This window comes from Xiphophorus couchianus, chromosome 13, assembly GCF_001444195.1.
Source record: "Xiphophorus couchianus chromosome 13, X_couchianus-1.0, whole genome shotgun sequence".
NCBI lineage: Eukaryota > Metazoa > Chordata > Actinopteri > Cyprinodontiformes > Poeciliidae > Xiphophorus > Xiphophorus couchianus.
The window spans coordinates 7,576,323-7,592,678 of record NC_040240.1 but is presented as its reverse complement, the minus strand read 5'-3'; the positions used below and the strand labels follow the sequence as shown (position 1 = coordinate 7,592,678).

At 37.5% G+C, this 16,356-nt stretch overlaps 1 long non-coding RNA gene across 1 annotated transcript; it reads left to right on the top strand.

Annotated features, from left to right (window-relative positions):
• Positions 1 to 256: 256 nt before the first annotated feature.
• Positions 257 to 14,782, top strand: LOC114155544 (uncharacterized). Its single transcript, XR_003597773.1, has 3 exons — positions 257 to 338; positions 2,689 to 2,777; positions 13,560 to 14,782. It is a non-coding gene; the product is annotated as an uncharacterized LOC114155544 (long non-coding RNA).
• The last annotated feature ends 1,574 nt before the right edge of the window (positions 14,783 to 16,356 follow it).

Sequence of the window (16,356 nt, the reverse complement as noted above, 5' to 3'; positions counted from 1 at the left end):
TGGCTGCGGCAAGTTAGTGAAGTGCAAGCAAACCCTGCTGAGTGGAGAACAAAACTGTTAGAGACTGCTTGTGTAGAGGGGTGAAAACACGTTATAAGTAAATGAAAACACTACGTATAAAAACGGGCACCACAACGTCATTTTTCCTTTTCTATCATTCATTTCTCATAATACGCATTCTAGAGTTATTTCGGTTGTTCAGTGCGATTTCACATATAACCGCTAGGGGGCGCCTGTCGCATCGGTTGCATAGAGACGGTTGAGCGCACAGAAGAAGAATAAGCCTTCGATGATGCTAATGGAAGCCCAACGTGTGTTTCATCTTTTCTGTATCACAGGTCAGTGAAAGTGTATTTTTATGCATGTAAATTGTTTACCTTTTAGAGTTGAAGTGGTTATTGAATCTAGAGTCAACTAGTGAGTCACGTTGTGCGGTTTCTGATTAGTATTGTGTGGTCATATTTCTGGAGAGCAATTGATGCTAATGCTAGCAAACTTTGTACTTGTGTGTTGAGCTACATACACACACATAGGAGGTGGTCCACAGACAGCTTTATTTTCTTCATCCATTCAATTGCTTGTCAACACGTATTGCAAATCATGAACCTGGTGTGGTTTTTGGGATGGTATGAATATGCTGGGATATTCCACACACAAACAGACCATCTGCTGTACAGTGATGAAGAAAACATCCAGTAAGAGTAGCAGAAGATCACACCACCACCATCAATGCTAGCTAAAAGCAAGAAATAGATGCAACCATTGAAACAGATGACCAAAATTGGCAAAAAAAAAAAAAAAACAACAACAAAAAAAGACATTGCTTAGTCCAATGAGTACCAGATGTGAATGATAGTGATATAATTAGCAGTAATCAGCCTGCATTGTATCAGTATTTCATCTTGGAGGCTCCTGCTGCTGCTCATGGTGTTGTAATGGAGTGGAAGATATTCTCCAGGGACCCGTTGAGTCCTTTAGTACCAACTGAGCTTTTTATTCCTTTCTAAATGCCACAACCTACCCGTGGCATTTATAGTATTAAATACTGCCTGAGCAGAGCATCAGCTTTGCAAGTTTATGCATCTGTATTTACAACTTAGTAAGTCGCTTCACCAGATTGACTACCCACACAGTTTACCCACAGCAGCTTTTCAAAGCTACTGTTTCCTCTAATTTGTTTCTTCTTTAGAGTTTTACAACAGATTAAGAAAAACCCAAAAGGAATGTAGGTATAAAGTCCTGTCTGTGCATATTCTGTTCAATATTCTGTCGGCCACAGCCACATGAGTTAGTACTGCTGAGATCAAAAGAGTTGCCATTTTTCCTCTGTGCTGCTGCTAGCCTACACACAGCTTAACGCACCCAGGTATTTTTCAGCCATATGCTTCAATTCAGATTTAGCGTCCAACTATAAACTGCTTTAAAATTGTAATTTTGTCCTTGATGAATCACTTTTGTTAAATACTATTTTACCTGATGTATTTACTAGCAATTGGTGATGATGTCTTAATGAGCATTTAAACATTTTTATTTTTATTTTTTGCAGAGAACCTTAATGCTTTTGTGATGTTTTGACGTACTCAACAACAGTTTTCGTTCTGACCACAGTGCATTAGCGTGCAGTAGCGGAAACTATCCTTTATGCAGGGCAAATAGTGTTATTCTAATTTTCTTGCATATATCACCATAGTGGAAGCCTGGAACTTAATTTGTGAGTAAAATGAGGGATCAGAGATCATTTTGAAGCTGGAGGCCAAGTATGCAATTTCTAAAGTAGACAGTTGACAGATGGAGGTTGAAATTTGATTATGCACCATAGGGGCTGGTTTGTAGCCAGACCATAGTACCAGGTCATACATGTATTTAAACATGATAGTGGGTGTTCAGTATTGTGGGGGGAAGAAAAAACCAAAACAGTATAATGGTGAACTGTACATAGAGCTATCTAAGGTGAAGTTGTTGGGTAGTTTTGAAATTGTAAGTGGGTCATCTTTTATGAATCACCACTTGATGACAGTCGCAGAGACAGGGGGGAAGTGGAATTATTATCCATGACTGTCAGGAATTGTTTATGCAGACAAAATCCACCATAGAATCAGCTGAGACTCACAGAGAAGTTGAGTAAGATTATAGTGGCCTCAAACAAATATGGCATACAAATTGAGCAATGCTTCTGTGAATACTGATCCTTAGTTCCTCTACAAATGTCCATCAATGACTACTATTTGGCATACAATTAATGAAATTTAAGTGCTTTTTTTCTTACAGTGATGGAGAATTGTCTGACAACTTTTCAACATTAAATCGTGGCAATGTAATGTACAGTGCCTTGCAAACTAAGTAATACATGATATTTTTATTTTTTTTACATTTTCTAAGCTAAACAAAAACTTAAATATATTTTTATTGAAGTAGTTTGTGACAGACTAGCACAAAGTAGCATACAATTTTGAAGTGGAAGGCAAGTAGATTGAAAAGACAATCTATATAGGGTGCTATATCCTAAATCCTTTGCAACCAGTTATCTTCAGAAGCCACCCAGATATTAAACAGCAGGTTTTCATTTAATCTGAATATAGATATTTATTCTGATTTTGCTTACTTTATGTTCAATTTAGATCTTGCTTCATTCCCTACTTCTTTTTCTTTGATTGGTGTTTTGCCCTGTTTTTTTTTATTTCTCCTCAGCTCCTCTTTTGTTCAGTCAACTTGTTCTCTCACAGCTGCAGCCAGTTCCCAATCAACCACCGGTTTCTCATCCAGGACTCAAACTCCCAGTATGTAAACTCCCTACTTTCTGCCATTCAATGCTGGATTTTCATGTTTACTCCCATCTTTTTCATTCTTCTTCTTCCCATTGCCTCCTAGTTATTGCTCTAGTGTTTTCTTCCTTTGTGTCTATAAGTTGTTTTCATCTTCACCATTAAAATTACCTTCATCAAAATCTACAAAAGCTTATTGTCTACACTTTGGTTCTCTTTCATACTAGAGTTCCATGGGAGTAGGAGAATATTATTGAACGAATATATCATAAAGACACCAGACAGATTAGGGATAAAGTTCTGCATAAGAACCTTGGGTATATACAAAAGTTATAGGTGGCTTTTCTTTAGCAATATGGTAAAGCTAATGGGAAGATAGCTGAAGCTAAATGCAGGGCCAGGCTAAAACATTGGTTATTTGCTGCAACATACACCCAAAACTGCAGAAGAACAGTTTAGATCAAAACAAAATCATGTAAACAATTGCCTGGGCCCAAATCTAACTGAATTTTTGGCAAGTTATGCATGAGTTTTCACACACCCCCTCAGACCTGATTGAGCTTGAACTAAATTTCAGTCTGTAAATATGTAAAGCTTGTAGCGACATGCCGCTAAAGAAATAAAGTGGGTCTTTTTCAGATTTTTCTTTCACTGTGTTTTTTTTTTCCCTTCCACTTTACAATTCTTCACTAGATCGTGTTGGTCTATATCACAAAATATACTGAAGTTTGTGGTGGTAATGCAACAAAGTGTGCTTATGTAAAGACTACGTTGTGAAACTGAGTTTAAAATGAAACAAACAAAACATTCCCAAATGACATGAGTGCCAAACATCAGCGCTGTTGTGACTGCAGTCATCATTAAGAAATTCTTGTGATGTTAGTGTCGCAATGAATTCAACTACATCCAGTAGTTAACAACATGGAATTGCTTTCTAAAAAGCTTTGTTTTCTCTAGGTAAATGCTCTATTTTGAGTTGAAAGTGTCATTAGCAAAGAAAGTGCACGTTTTCAGCGTTTTTGAAGACTTTTGTGGGATGCTTTTTCTATTCACAGCTGGGAGTGTTTAGCAGGTGCACTGTGTACAGAACAATCTACTATCCTCTAAACACTGCTGTGATGCATATAAAAGTATTTACTGAAGAGAGGTTGCTTGGTTATACATATATGTTCCAGTAGTAACATATATGTATAAAGCATGAGGATTATATATATTTTTTTTATCAAAAGCGCAGGGAGATGAATGAATAATGATGTTAACAAAGGACATGGGATTTTTTTGTTAGTTTTTTTTCTTGTTTGTTTTAAGGACAGTGCATTGCTGGAAGGAAAATGACTAATAAATACAATGAAAAATAGGGTAACTTTACACCGTGTTCCAAATTATAATGCAAATTGGATTTAAGTGTCAATAAGATTAAATTTTTTGTTGTGTTATTAAATTTATAGATGGTATTGTGTGTAAGGGCTCTTTGAATCACTATAATTTATTTCAGAGATCTGGGTTTTGTCTGGTGAGCTCAATTAAAGGAAATCTACTTAAGAAGGATGTTCCACATTATTAAGCAGGCCACAGGTTTCAAGTAATATGGGAAAGAGAAAGGATCTCTGCTGATGAAAATCATCAGATATTGTAGTGCCCTATGACAAGGTATGAAAACATTAGATATTTAACAAAAACTGAAGCGTTATCATACTGTGAAGAGATTTGTGGCTGATTCAGAACAAAGGTAGGTTTGTACAGATAACGGCATAATTAGGAAGGTTTCTGTTAGACAAATTCATCAGATTAAGAGAGCAGCTGTTAAAATGCCCTTACAAAGCAACAAACAGTTATTTGAAGCTACTGGTGCCTCTGGAACCTCAAGGTGGAGGATCCTCCAGAGGCTTGCGGTACATGAACCTACTATTAGCCACCCCTAACCAGAGCTCACAAGCAGAAACGGTCGCAGTGGGCCCAGCCGTACATGAAGATTAATTTTCAAACAGACTTGTTCACTGTTGACTGCTGTGCAACCCTGGATAGTCCAGATGGACGCAGTAGTGGATTTTTGGTGGATACACATGTCAAATACCCTCAACCACAGGGTATTTGACATGTGAACCTCATCTATGGCATAAACTAAATTTTATAGCCTTTGTTGAGCACAGCTCCCTATTCAAGTCTTATGACTTGAATAAAAACAAACAAAAAAACCCAAAACTTGATCACAAATGTGTTTTTGCAGGAAATACAAAGTATATAATTTCAAAAATATATTGCTGCTATATAGTCATGTCAATGGATTCTTGGTTCTTACCTGAACAAGGCAGACATTGTTTGCTATTCTTTCAAACCTATTTTTCACATGCACTTTGAAAGCCATTTTTCTTAAGAGGAGGTGCCAAATAAATCAGCTAGCGACTGGAAATTAACAATTTGCAGCCAGACAAGCTCTGAGTGATGGCTCAGTTGAAAACCCCTAGTATTGGGGGAACACTGGTGTAGCAGGAAGAACACTGAGATAACATGAAGGCTGAAAACATTGCGAAGTTGGTTTGTTTTAATCCCTTTTGAGCTTTCAGGCCTCTCCGTTAATTCGACATACTGAATTTGGAGTAGTTGGCAGGTTCTGTCAGAGTTAACAATGTACGCAGAGACTGCGGCTCACGGTAGAGCAGAATATTTTATTTGCACACACAAACTATATTAAAAATCTTAAAATAGATTTTTTTAAAAACACCTGTGCAGGAGAAGTGAAGAAGACAAAGTTAGTAGAAAGCCAGAATAAAAAAGTTAAATGCAACACAAATTTATAAGAAGCAATCAAAATCACATTTAAAATTAACATTTTTCAAAACGTTTTCTGAAAGAATGAATGTCACTATTGGATTGAAGCTCTGATGGTATGTTATTCCAAAGTGAGGGCTCTCTATGCTTAAGTCTAGTTTGCTTAATTTCTATTGTGCGTAATGGTAAATAAAATTTGCAACAGTGTCTTGTACATAACATATAATAGATAGTTTAACATGTTGTGTTGAACAATATTGTGATTTTAACACTTTCTCTCCCACACAGAATGCAACATAGTTTAAAATGTGATATCCGTTGTTTTGTTAAATGATTTTAACAATCACAATTTCCACATGGATCCAGATGCTCCTGAAACAACATTGCAGCTGTTTCTGTGCTGTTATTGTCTACAATGAACACTTTTTTTCAACAAAAGTGTGAATAACATACATATTAAATTTTTCAAACTAATGCCACAGACTTTTTATTACATTTGATAGGTTTCAAAGGTAGCTTAATAATATAGCAATTTAACTGAACGTTAACAGGAGGCAGCAAAGAACACTGTTTTTTTCAGGGTCAGATAATCGAAGAATAATTGTTAGCTTTACCACTTCAATAAAGAAGGACCACATGATGTCAGAACCATTTTAAGAAAGGTTTGTCAGAATAAGTAAGTTTTAAAGATGGGCATGCCTTTCAAAGCTGTTATGTTCATGCTGTTTTGTTAAAGATCCGTTTCTTTTTGAAAGCAAGACTGATTGAGGCCTGCGTTGACTAGCTCAACTGCAGGAGAAAAGGCTGATGCTTTCGGATAATAATACTAATGCCGCAACACTTGGAAGTTATTATTGGTCATGAACACACAGTCTGAGTATGATACTCATCTGGAAAAAGTGAGCAATCTTTGAATGCGAAGCGAAGCTAGCTGTGACTAAGTAAAAGCCTTTAGAGCTGTGCAGGGTTTGATGGAGCAACCAGGATGGCTAGGTTAGTGCGGCTGCAGGAATGTAAGTAAGGACATCAATTATTTAAGACATAATTATGCAGTGCGCTGTCTGTCAGCCAGTCAATCAGAAGCCGGCTTTTCATTAAGGTGCCTGTCACTATGTTGTGCTTGAAGCATGCCTCTCTTGCTCGTTGCTCGTACACAGACATGCGAACACAAACGCACATACAGTGAGCACACAAACGGACAGCACAGTAAGATTCAGTCTGATGTCAAAGGGCAGAAAACAACAAAAACAAGGTTTTAAAATCTGGTTGGGAATTATAATGACTTGATCAAACTTCTAAAGAAAGACGTCTGAAGAAAAAGTGCTGAGCTATGTTTAACAGTAGTGTTTTTATGACTGTAGTTATCATTTGTCTTGTCAAATCATGCGAAACCGGTCACACTAAAACTGTACATCTGAACCTGATTTACAGCTAAAATCAGATATATTAAAAAAATTCAGAAACCTGGACTTAAAGAAACTAATTAATTACAAGTTGCTATGTTCAATTGGTTGTTTTAATCTGTAATTGTAATTAACTATAATATGACAAAAATCTGTTCTTGATGGTCAGTGTTTTTTTTTTTTCTTCTTAGCAAGGGTTGAACATGCTGAAATCCTTTCTAGAAACACCTGGTCTTTTATTGTGGGTTGCTGGTACATTATCTTGTAGTATTACAGAATGGAAAGATGAATTCAGTCTTTACTTTCCCTTTCAGGCAAACAGAATGTTTGAGCACAACACCCCTATGTCGAGCACATTAAGACTACAGCCTATTTTTTCTGTTTTCCCTTAATGTTGGCTTAGAGCCCACAGTAGATTCATCTCAGCGATGAGAGCTAAGGATATATTTTTTCTTCACCTTGTTAGAGAATTAGTGAGCAGACGCTGGCAAACTTAAAAAGCAGAGACAATTGGGGATTTTTTTACACAGTGGAAATCACATCACCCACTTGATTTTATTTTTTCTGCAACTAGCAGAGAAATGGTTTCAATTTACACTGATTAGCCACAACGTCAGACTGAACATGCTTTATATTGCGTGGGAACCCACTGTGCCCGGATAACCATGCTGAGACATTAAGGCTGGAATTGCACTTGTTAATGTGGTGTTAGACAGCAAGATGTCAGTGGCAGATCATTTAGTTGCTCTTGTAGTTTGGAACCTCAGTAAAACCGGCGTATTTCTTCTGCAAATCACAATAACACTTTAAGAATTGGTTTTTGATTCCTTTAACCGGGCCGTCTTCGAAGTCCCTCAAGTAGTTCAGGACAAGTTTAAATTCTGTTATTTATTTCTTGCAGATTGAAATATGTTCTTTGACCGTTCTTATACATGAACATATTTTGTTCTAAATGATTCCATTGTTAATTTGACTGTTTAAGGTTGCTTCTGACTAAAGTCCATTGGTAGCCCATCTTAGCTCCTGCTACTCCAAAGTCATCAGTGGCCACTTGGTAACCCGATCTTTAAATTTTCAGATGATAAATTACAGTGTTCTGTGTGATGGGATTTAGCTTTCTAATCTATTTTTTACTTAAAACTCGTGCCAGACCTTTTCCATTGTCTCCATTTTCTTCTGCTTAGCAAGATAGGTTGTGGATTTATAGTTTACCATAAAATACAGTATCAAATACAGCAGGACAGTCACAGCTAGAATCTTTATTATATCTCTGAAACTTTACAGATGATGCTGTGAGATCACAAGCCTTACAAGGAACACCCCATCAGTCTCCAAACAGACTGTATCCTAGTGGGTCGAATAGATTAAGAAACATTTCTTTGAGGAGAACAAGGTGCACTGTAAATATTGAATCTAAACAATACTGTGCATATTTAAACATACGTCATCTCAGGTATTGCATGGTATTATTTTCCAACAAATCAAATGAAGAAGACTGAGAAATGGTAAGATTAATTGAAATATTCAATAACTCCCACCCCAAAATTCATCAAGGGTGCAAGGATTAAAAGTATTTTCAAGTATTTTCAATGAGGCAGTTAATTAGGTGAGACTCTTAGAAAAAGCGTGAACATGATCCACTTATAGATAATTATGAACTTATCTGCTGATTAACAAATATAGAATCTCTTGCCACATCCTAAAGTAAATAATCAGTAGAACCTATTAAGGAGTAACTCCAAATGAAAAATGAACTTTTAGGTCATTCGTCATTTGGTTCTGTCTCTATTTTTTTTATTTATTTATTTCTAATAAACGTTTAACTTTGAGCATCAACTGTTGTGACGTCTAACCCAATCTAAGACATCTCTGTTATAGTTAAGCAAATAATTTTTCTGATTAAAACAAATTACCTTAGTCTCTCAAAATGTCTCTCACAATGTACATTTTTCTGTCCTTAATAGCTTTTTGTTTAAAAAAAGTGGCATGTTGAAAATTATTGATACCCTTCCCCAATAATCCATTAAAATGTCTTTTTTTTGGCATTACAGCAATCATATGGCACAGCACATGTTGGCATTTGTAGTTCTCTCCATGAGCTGTAGTGTCCTGCAGATCATTCTGATCCAAACCATGACCCTCCCACCACCATGCTTGCCTGTAGGCAAGACCCATCTGTCTTTGTACTGCTCACCTGGTTGCTGCCAGACATGCTTGACACCATTATACATTTTATTTTAGTTCTATCAGACCACAGGACATAGTTCCAGTAATCCATGTGCTTAGTCTGCTTTTTTTTTACCAAACTATTTGCCTGGCTTTCCTGTGCATCATCTTCGAGCGGGCTTCCTTCTGGGACAACAGCCATGCACGTCAGTTTGATCCTCTGTGCAGCATATGGTCCGAGCACTGACAGACTCAACCCACTAACCCTTTCAACCTCTAGAGCATTGCTAGCAGCACTAGTACAGTAATTCTGACAGATAACAGTGAAAGAACACAGAGGTCACGACCCTAGAACATTACCATGAATATGTAAATTTCCATCTCTTCGCTGGTGTGTGTGGGTGAGTGTGTTGCATGCATACTTCTTGAGGTTGGTTTACCTTTCGACTGAAACGTCTCATTGCCACAAGTGTTGAGTTCAGAGTCGCCTACATACTTTACAATACAATTCAGGATCAAAACTACCAGTATGCACAAAACAAAAAGGAAGAAAAAAATTAAGCACGAAAATAATCTCACTTCGGAGATGCAGTCTGCAGTCAGTAACGATGTTTACTCGGGTATGAAATGTGTGCTTTCTCCTCATTGTGTGACCACTGAGGGAGGTTTGCTTTTGTGGATGTTTTGCATGCAGAAGTTCACGTAACAGCAAAACAAAAGAACAGTTGACCGTTGCCCGAGCTACACAGACTTTCCTAGAAGCTCTTTAAATAAAGATGCATAATTGGTGTTCTGTGTGTTTGAAAACCAAAGGAAAGGCGAGCTCTTAGCTGTCCTTAGCCACTCAATAAGCTAAAAGCTTTGACAGGCCTAATGGTTTTGAGCATGAAAATAATAAATAAAAGTCTCATTGACAGTATTGTGAAACAGTATTTCCCCCCACGTCAGATTGTTTATGCTTTTAAATTGTTTGTGACATTTATATATTTCAAATCATTAGACAAAAAAAATCAAGACAAAAATATGTTCACCTAACTTTCATGATTCAGTTTCAACAATTAAAGTTAAAGGAGAATGTGGGACAATCTCTCAGAGGAGAGGCCTCATAGTTACACTGCTAAGGTTGAAATGAAGTAATGATTTCACTGAGAGGGACAGCTTACTGTTGGAGGAGGAATTGGTTGCCCAGGAGGTGGTGAGTCTAACCACTGAAATGAGCTTGGCAGGGGACCTGCATTTCCCTAATGCAAATTCTGCTCATAACTTGACAAAAGTACCAGCAGCACTCATTTCAGAGTGGGGAATTACTCAAAAAGTTACTTGCTTTGTGACTAAAGTTTGTTGTACAAACTTTGAGATTTGACTCTGTTGTGCAAAAAGCCTGAATAACCTGTGAGGTGTAGTGAGACATTTCAATATTATGAAACTTGTAGTTAATGCTAGTTTGGATGGCACAACATGGTGATAGTTTTAATAATTATATAAGGACATATTTTTTTTATAGAAGTTACATACCGCAGCTTTACCAGTCGTATTTGCTCTGGTTGTCTTTTAACAAGTTTTTTTCATTGATGATCTGAAACATGATCAGAAAGTGTGACTGAACAACAGCGAAAATAGAAGAAATACTGTATGTAAGCGGGGCATTTACATGTTTACAGTACTCGGCATAAACGCCTTTCTAAAATGGAATTTTCAAGTAAAAATATTCTTTGCTCTAGTTTGTATCAGAGAACAACCAAGTGTGCAGCACTTTGGTCTGCAAAACATCACAAAAAAAGCAAGTGAAAATAATCAGTTATTCAAGTTATCAACCATTTTATTCGAAGCAGGATGAGATGGTTGCCTGCAGGTATGTAAAAAAATGTTAATCATGAGTGTATTTATGAAACTGCAGTTCGTGCAGCCAGAATGATTAACAAACAGAGCAGAAGCGGAGAGGAAATGTGCATTGAGCGAGAAAACGGCAGAACATGACGCAAAAGGAATGAGAACAGATGGAAATTTGATTCTTTGTAATTATACTAATGTGGAAATTAGATGACCTTGGACTACCTATTGTGGTTGCATGTTAAATTAACAGGATGTGTTCTCGTTTTCTCCTTGGAGAAGACCCCACATTCTGGGATGTTGGGCCAAGACAATCAAACATGTTGAGTATCACCAATATGAGATTAGAGTGGTCTTGACGTCCTTCGGAGCAGACTGGGTCACTCTTCAACACGGCACACACAGCAGTGATATTTCATAGGATACTCTTTAGAGCCATCATGATAACTGGAACGTCCTTAGGATTGCCAGTAGGGGAAAATCCGGTAGAAAATTGGCATAAATATTTTTGCATTATAATTAGCCAATACAGTTATTTGCTGCGAAAAGTAAAATCACTTATAAAAAAACAAAGAAATTGACACTAAGAGCAAAAGACCTGCTTGAAATTTTTGCATAAGGCCACTAGAAAACACACCCATGAAATGCCACATTTTCACCCAACAGTGGATTTATACTCAAAGACACATGAAGGATAAGGGAAGCTATAACTGGACAACAAATGAAATGGATTTACACACGGACATCAAGATTGGAAAGTACCTGTAGACCTCTTTTTTTTAGGCTTTCAAGGACATAAGAAATGAAAGTGACTCTTGATAATGTAGATAATGGGCCCAGATCCCTAATGGACTCATAATCAGCTCATAAACCTTCTGGCAGTTTTTAAAAGACAGTATCTTCAAGGATTAACACAGGAAGGAGACGGTAGCAATCACTAAAACCGTAATCTTCATGTAGGAGACTGTACTTGACTAATGTGGACATGTTTATAACCATATTTAAGGTTGGTCTGTCTTTGTCTCAATCTCTCGTCTCTTTTGCCCTTCATCCCATCCTGGACTATGGGCTGTCAAATGTGGAACTCCAGAAATGTTTGTCCTTGGCCATTTCTTCTAGTTGGTTGCATCACCAGGTGTTTCTTGGGTGACCTCAATTTTGGCTCTATTGTTCTATCTCAATAACTTAATTTAGTACATGTAAAGTATATTAAAAAAAGACTTTTATAAACCACAGTGTCTGTCCAAATTTAACCACAACAAAGTTGCTGGTATTTAGGTTTGGTTAATCAATGAAATTTTTATCAAATTTTATTTGTATAGCACATTTCAGTAGCAAGGCATTTCAAAGTGCTTTACATTATAAAAAACACAAAGTCATGCAACATAGAATCAGCAATGAAAACATTACTTTCAAGTGCCATCGTTAAATTTGTAGTTGATTATGTTTTAATTACAACTAAACAGGTGGAGGCAGTTTCTTGTGGTTGTCAGAAAAGTTACTAGAGGCCTAAGCACAGCACTGAGTTCTGAAAACTACAATGTAGTCTAGCAGAGCTTTATTCAGAATAGACAAACTAGCATAGTGTATGATTCCACATCAATATCAATATTTATTGCACACCCTGACTCCAAAGACTGGCAAGTTTGTGGTCGCTCCGTTGGATTATTTATTTATTTTCCCTTGGAATGAAATTATGGCAGGAAGGATGGGCACAAGGAACGATTGAAAGAAAAGACACAATGAACCAAGGGACAGAGGGGAAAGAAGGAATGAATGAAGAAAACAAAGACAAGGGAGACAATTAAGGAAAGAAATGAACAAAGCATGTAGAAAAGGTTACAATGAATAAAACACAAGGAAGGAAAGGAGGACATGAAACAAAGAAAAATCAAAGAGGGTTTATGAAAAAGATTTGAACAAATAATGATAGAAGTAAAAAGACAATAAATTACAGAGCCCACAGTTGAGTCAAAGATTTGTAGGTAACTGTGGATCCAAAAATATCTCTGGACTAGAGATTGTTGAAATTTTAAGAATTTGAAACACAAACTGCCTCCTCTCAGAAGAATTTTATTTCTTGCCAGTAATTAAGTCAACCTACTCCTCTATTAAGACTATAAGTATACCAACACAACTTTATATTGTTAATTCTTGTTAAGTTTATTTATGAATTTATCTGAATCAACAGATTTCTTGTTTTCCTTGCTACTCGAAGATCTGTATTCAAATGGCTTGAACATGATGCATAACAGATGGCAGAAAAGCATCAGAAATGTATTCATTTGTGAGGGTTGGCAGGGACTTAGCAGAAGAAATATTGCGGACAACTTGTCTAGTCTTTGCTCCAAAACCTGCTTACACTTGTCTCGTATATCATTAATTTTACATGCTACCTCAAATATATTTTGAATGAATTTCTCCTTCTGTCTCACACAAAGACATTTTCAGCCACTCTGTCTTGTTTTCAAAATTTCAAATAAAAAAGGGGGGTCTCATTTGCCTAAGTTCTCTGTAACATTTCTATTTTGAATCACAAACGGTTTTGCTAAATGAGGTTTTTAATACTTTGCTCATTTGTGTATTCCTTTTGTTCCAATAATGTATTTTTTTCTTTTCTTTTTGGCAGTGTAAATCATCTTGCTGAAGCACTTGTTGAATTGCAGACCGTCATTGGAACATGAAGGAAGAAGCGATGAGTCAGCCGGTAACACAAGAACATTCGCTACTTTACTGTCAAGCGCCTTTATTCCAAACCTTGACCACATGACAAAAAGCTGGCAGTTGTACAATAATACCTCAGTTCTACCAACCCACTCAGACACACACGTACTAGCAAATGTTCCTATTTGTCTTACCATTTGTTGAGTCCTTAGCCTTGATTTCAACACAACACTGAGATAAATAGATTCTGGTGTTTTCTTCATAAGTTACATAATTTGGAAGTAGAAAATACCTGTGTATTATTTATGTCAGTATAAACACAGGGATTCTGTGAAAGTCTTTGGACATTGGTGAAAAAAACAGTATCATGACCACATAATCTTCATGACGTGACATTATATTGGACAGTATTTTGCTGTGGGTATGGTTTTCTTCAGGAGGGACGGGTAACCTGGTCAGAGTTGATATTAGAACATCGATGAAGCTAATACTTGTAGCAGTCTTAGAATAACATTTGTTAGATACTGCAAGAGAGCTCGAGACTGGAGAGAAGTGTCATCTTCCAGGTGAGGTTTGGGGAAAAAAAGTGGGGTAGCACATGCAATGCCTTAAATCAGACACAGGTTAGTTTTAGACTATAGAATGAAACCACACATAATTTAAACCCAGAATCAGGACATAGGGCATCAAAGTGAATCCATGTCATAGATGTAATTCAGAATGTGTTGCCAAAACGTAAGGTCACAAATGCTTGTGGTAGTATGATATGACATACTGACGTGGTGAGGGAACACAGTTGCAAATGACTGAACAACTAGGCTACAGCTAGTTCCCCACTCCGGAGCCTGCTATGAATGTACAGGCTAGTTAACATGGGGCTACTGATGACGGCGGACAAACACTTGGGTTGTTCCTGGTCATTAGGTTGTTGAGCAGGTTGTACACAAGCATGATTGATTGCGCTAAGATAGCTGGATTAATTTGAATGAATATATGTTCTCATTTGCAAATTGTCTGAACCACCCCTTAAAAATCTTCTGGACTTGACCTAGCTTCCTGGAGGACAAGAGCACTAAACGCACACTACAATGAAACTAAAGTCAATGGTAAAACTTGGAAATCAATGTCTTGTCTGACTGAAATGTTGTTTTGTTTGTCTAAAGGTTTTTCGTAGCACTAGAAGCCTTTATTTACAGTATTTAGACAGAAAAAAAGAGAGAAAGGGGAAGACATGCCATAAAGGTCCCACGTCCGGGAATTGAATCCTGGAAGGCTTTGTTGAAGTCTAGTAGCCTTCATACAAACCCCATATACCTTGGCGCATTGCTTGATGCACTAACTACTAATCTCGCCACTCCCTGAGGCTTAGCAACTTATCTGGCTTTAGTTTTTGCATTCTGGATTTGATTTGGTGATGGGATAAATGACTCTGGAAATAAGGATCAAAGAGTTTTGATCGGTCCTCTAACAATGCCCATCAAGTTTTATCTCTTGAAATTTAGTAGAAAACCTTGATAAGACTGTGGAACCATCAGTACTCATATCTGACAATTAAGAAAAAAAAAAACAACTGTCATCTAGGAGGAATTAACAAACTGCCTCATGCTGAATGCAAAACAACCAAACATCCCACTTCTAGCATTCTGCCTGCTCTGATCTCTCTTGAAGCCTCGTGATTCCATTAAAAGTCTGAACGGATCTGGACGCCTTATCTTCCATCCATTCTTCCTCGTCCGCACAACTACCACACGTTCGTCTCGCCTCGGGTTGGATTTGTTGGCAAATGGCATCCCCATTTCAAACATTGTACTTACCTGTCTCCTTAAATGTAACCACCTGTGTGTGAGTAAACAGGTGCATTACAGCCCAGGTAAGTGGATATTGATAGTCCTCCAGGCATTGTGCGAAGTGGCTGGATTGACATGTGGTATTAAAAGTGTCAGCACAGGAAGACATGGCTGTGATAAGGAGCCGGTGAGAATCATCCTCATTAAACATCAATCCTGCTTTGCTTTCAGCCTTGTTGCCCCGAGCAACACCCTGCACTGTGACTCTAATGCAGCAGAATGGAAAGGGGGATGCGGGAGGTGGTCCAAGATTTGCTCCTTTTCTGTCGCTGGAGGTAATTTGATGTCATGCTGATATAAGCAGAAATTTATTTGTTTTTTAACCCTTTGTACAGATAACCATAAATCATTGTGTACTCCGAGGTGCACGTGTTTTGGTTATTGCAAGCACTATATTTAAGTCCAGTCATCTGTTAAGCATTAAAAGATTAAAATATTTGTGTTACCAACAGCAGATGGAGCTCAAAGGGATTTGTTTGGGTCTTGCCTCCCTTACTGTCACCACAAACCACACATACAGTACAGCACTCGCACATACACTAATATTGATCGAATAAAGCACCACACAATCACTCAGAACAGTTTTAATGTGTCTGTATCAGCTGTCCTTTGAGCACCTTGTACAAGAAGAAAGCCTGGGGACCGGTGACTGACGATGCCGACTGCAGTCACTGATTTGGTTCAAAAAAGCTGCATGGAGTTAGGAGCTTGACTGCTTACCCAGCGCCATGCAAACTATTTACACAGCCCTAAACTTCCACATTTTGTCATGTAGCAGTCCATAATTAAGTGCAGGAAAATGATACATGGGTTTTAAAGTGTGGCTTCTGTTCGATTTTGCTCAGGGGTGCATGCTTGAGGTTGAATTTCTGGCCCAGTTTTTAGTTTTGATCTGCCAGTAAAATATTGTCCTCC